This window comes from Bubalus kerabau, chromosome 17, assembly GCF_029407905.1.
Source record: "Bubalus kerabau isolate K-KA32 ecotype Philippines breed swamp buffalo chromosome 17, PCC_UOA_SB_1v2, whole genome shotgun sequence".
NCBI classification, from domain to species: domain Eukaryota; kingdom Metazoa; phylum Chordata; class Mammalia; order Artiodactyla; family Bovidae; genus Bubalus; species Bubalus kerabau.
In genome coordinates this window covers 41,183,154-41,187,529 of record NC_073640.1, presented here as the reverse complement: position 1 = coordinate 41,187,529, position 4,376 = coordinate 41,183,154, and the positions used below count along the sequence as shown (strand labels likewise).

Below are 4,376 nucleotides of genomic sequence, written 5' to 3'. Positions count from 1 at the left end.
AAAGCATTAAGGTGATGTCCAGTATGGTAGAGACTCATGGACTATACAGAAATGGACTTCTTTGTTTACTTCTTATTCATATTTTGGGTCTTAGATTAAAGTTACTTTATTAGAGGGACTTTCCCTGGCTCATGCAAATACAAATTAGTTCTCCTTATACTTTCTCTCACACTCTGCACTTTCCCTTTGTGGTACTCACCACAATCTGCAGGTGTGGATTTATTGTGGGATTATACCTTTGGTGTCCATCTCCCTTGGAACACTGTAAGTAAGCTCTGAGAAAGTAGAGACCTTATCCATTCCGTTCAATACTCTACACCCAAGCTCTAGCACAGTGTTTGGCCCACAGTAAGTGTTCAATAACATTTGTTGAATTATTATTGTCATAATTTATAACATTGATTACAAAAGTGCAAGCAGTCGATTCAGTGTTGTTGTTTTTTTTTCCCCCACTTTGGAATCAGCCACCTAATTTTTGAAGCATCTTTCCCTCCCTTGTGACTTCCATGTGGCATATTACTGAACTATTTGGGGGTTTCACTGGCTGGCTGTAAAGAAGGGGACAGAAGCAATTGGTTGCTTTTACCCCCGTGACAAAAGCTGATGGCAATTGGAGAAGAAAGGCTGAGCTAGAAAAGGTCAACTATCAGACAAGTCCGGGAGGTGGGGAAAGCTGGACATGGGAAGAGAGTGACCTTGGTATCTTCCTGTCCTTACTTCCTGTCTCCCCAGGAAGTGTCACTCAGAGGTTTTCAGGAAAGGGTGTTGTCATGGCAACTGAATTGGCCCTTCCCCTCCTGGCTGTATGGGGACATGTGCCCTCGTGTACTCCGGCTGTTCCCGTGCTGCGGGGGGAAGAGGGCAGTCACTTTGAGGCTTCAGAAGCATCATGGAAAATGCAGAGCAGACAAGGTCTGCCACGAAAGAACCGACTACAGCATGTGGCAAGGACTCAAGCCCAGGATGCCGCAGAGCCTGTTCTTGAACTAATTAAAATTTAATCGGCCAAAGCCATTTTCTTGATAATTTGGAAACCCTCTCTTAACTTTTTCAAGTTCCAAAGAGCCTTTAAAATAGAGGACGCTATATTTTTGCACGTTTCTCTCTGTGGATTAGGTTTCAGACCCCAAAAGGCACTTCAGAGAGAGGAACTTTAGACGGAGTAACTGTGGAATTCATCATCCAAACTGGGACACTTTGGAGCACTAGAAGAAGTGCTATTAATATCTATACCAGGACAACAGCTATCAACTGGGCTGTCCTGGGCAAAATGGGATGTGCGCTCCAGAAAACTCTAGGGTCAAAAGCAGATTAAATGCACCCCTGGAATCAAGAATCCAGGCAGGCAGGTCTGTGTCTGTGTGACTCCAGGCCATGGCAGGTGCTAGGTATACAGTAGGTGCTCAAACTTATTAATTGAATGAGTAAATCCAAAGAGGTCCCAGGCATGCTTTCTGAAGAGGATTTGATATGGGGCCCACGAACCTAGATCAAACAGACCCAGCAGTGACACCGCAAGGGGTGGTCTGTGTTCTTCCGGAAGTCAAGTCTGCAGGAACACGATACAGAAGGAGATGTGTGTTCCGTGTTAGCTCATCCCTAACTGTTAGCAGTTAATTGCCTTCTGTTGACACACCCTGAGGGGAAATGTGAAGCAGTTCTTGATATTTGCATATTCATTGTCTGTCTACTTATTTTGCTGGGTCCTCATCTCCTAAAATTCACACGACTGTGCCCTGATTTTAAAATATGCCCATAACAGGCATCATACTTTGGGGTCTATTTGGCAAAAAGTGGGCTTCTCGGGATTTCCTTCTGGGTTAGCCAGAGATGCTGGTTGCAGCCTGGGACCTGCCCAGACTCGCTGGGTCACTCTTGTTCCCACCCCTCCTCCACCAGCCTGCCCAGTCCTTCAGAAAGAGTGCAATGGTCCATTGACCTCCAGGGAGCAAAAGGGCACGTTCAGCCTTTTTAAAGGTTATGGACACTCTGAGTGACACCAGAGCCCACGCCTCCAACAGCAAGGCCAGCGGCCCTGGAGAACAGGGGCGAAGCCTGGGTGTGCCTCCTCATCCACTTTTAGCCTTGCCCTGGAACTGACCAGAATCGATGCCCCTCTTCCTCAGGGCCGGCTGAGCGCTCTATCCTCTTCTCATGTCTCAGGAGAGACCCGTCTCCTCTGACAAACTCAAGATTCCAGGCCGAACTTTCCCATGCCATCGTCCCTCAAAATAGCCGGAGCTGAGCTGTATTTATAGCCGTGTGAGACTCTAATGGGCCAATTTGTTTGAATTTCCACTGCTTTTGTGTTGAGCATACCCCTCACCCGTGGACGTTCTCTTTAGGCCTTTATTGATGGGGTGTGTTAGGGTAGAGGGGGCCATGTTCAAGATGGTAGCTGTATAGAGTGCGGGGGCTGTTTTGCATATTTACTGTTCTTTCAAGCTGGTTTTTTGAGAGAGAGAAAGAGACAGAGAAAGAGGTTTCTGTAAGTAGCCCGGACAATGAGAACAAGCCCGGCTGTATGCCAAGCACGGGATCCCGGCCAAAACACATATCATTAGCTTGGACCAGCTATAAGCAAGGAAATGAGAAACATATGTTGGAGAGCAAGGTTAGGAGTGAGAGACTATGGGTCAGTGACAGTCACCCTAAAACTTTTCCCTTGTTCTTCAGCTGTGGCCTGGCGGTGTCAAATGTCATTTCGACTGCCTTGATTTCTCATGGTGGGGCTGCCTGTGTTTTGTTTTTTTTTTTTTTTTTTTTCTTCCTCCCCCTGTCGTTTCCTGATGGGAGTTTCTTTGGGGAGGGGAAGAGGGAGCTGGCGGGGAAGGGCTGGTGTGATAGTTTTTCTCAGTTCTGGGAAAATCACAACCTTGTTTCCCGTGATGCTCTCGGAAATTCCTCACTTTCTCTGAAATTACGGTGTCTCTCCGTTTGGGATTTGGACTTGGTTCGTGAAGGGAAGAAAGAGGGGAAGGCTTTGAAAGCATTTCTTGCTGTTTCTTTCTTAAATATAATTAGACGCGCCTCATTACCTCACGCTGAAGGACTTTTGTACTTTTTCCGAGCTGAGTTTGCTGCGATCTCTGATGGGCTGCGGCCTGTCGTAGCCACTTGGCATTTTATCATATTAGCAGTTATTTTTTCCCTGACACGTCTGTCCTCTCCTCTGGCTCTCTGCGAGGTATCTGGACTTGATTCGCTGGTCTGAAGGCCACGCCCGGGGAGTCTGTTGGGGCCCGGTGGCGGGTGACGGGCCTGTCCTCCTCCAGCCCTTCCCAACTTCCCTTGCCTCCTCCACATTCATTTTCCTTAAAGTTTTCCCCGGACAGTTTGCTAACAAGGCTGTGCTCTCTTCCATCCCAGGGTCAAGACCCTGTTCTCTATAAAACCCAGATGAAGAAGTGTATCGCAGGAAACTCAGAGGCGGTCCCTGGAGAACCAACTGTGGCTACTGTTCTGAAGGCGAGGATGGTTCCAGATGGCTGCCCGGGAAACTCACTGGGCTCCGAGGCCTGGTATTGGCTACAGGCACAAGGCAGCCAGGGGCACACCCGGCCCATCCTGCTGAGGGGCTGTCATGCCAAAAGGGTTTGTGGGGCTGTGCAAGCCTGGATGGCAGCAAGCTGGGGGGAAAGGCCCTCCCGTAAATTCTCCTGGCCAGCCTTTCTAACACTTGGGGAATGGTGTTGGGGTGGAAACCATTTCAAATAATTAAAACATTTGGTCCCTGTTTATCCTTTGCTTCCTTCTTCAGGCCATGTTCTGAAAATAAACTTTGCTCTGAGTTTCCAGGCTCCTAAAATTCCCGAGTGTGTGAGTGTCCTGAAGGCCCCAGGCAGGGTTAATGATTGGCTGGAGGTTAGCCAGACCTGTTTCCCCAGGTGAGCTGTCTTCACAATTCAGTCTTCATTTTCCCCCCCTCTTTTTCTGGGTAGCCATCTCTCTCCCCTGCATGGAGACAAGCCTTATCGTTGACTGTTGCTCAGCACTTAGTGGATCAGAAAGGGTGCATGCCGGAGTGTGTGTGTATGTGTGTGTCCATTTGACCAAAAAAAAAAAAAAAACAAAAAACAAGAGAGGAACTAGGGCAGCCAAACCACAACATGCAGGCAATGGATATTTTAAGTCTTAGATTGACGGCGAGGTAGGATCCTGGTTAGGTGCCTGAATGTCTTCCAGTTTCCAAGCGTCTGTTTCTCACCCCTCTCTCCCTTCCCTCGCTGTCATGGTGGAGGGCAGCTGGTATGAGGTTTGAGTCCATGTGTTTTCTTTCTGTGTCCTTACTGTTGGGCTGCCTCTCAAATCTCAACACAGCCAAAACTTGCCTCAAATCACCACTTCCTGCCATCTCCTCTACCACCTTCCTGCCC

The 4,376-nt window shown here is 48.2% G+C and overlaps 1 long non-coding RNA gene across 1 annotated transcript; it reads left to right on the top strand.

Moving 5' to 3' along the window:
• Positions 1-2,816: 2,816 nt before the first annotated feature.
• Positions 2,817-3,968, top strand: LOC129631981 (uncharacterized). The gene is made up of 2 exons (XR_008704248.1): positions 2,817-3,187; positions 3,370-3,968. It is a non-coding gene; the product is annotated as an uncharacterized LOC129631981 (long non-coding RNA).
• Positions 3,969-4,376: the final 408 nt, after the last annotated feature.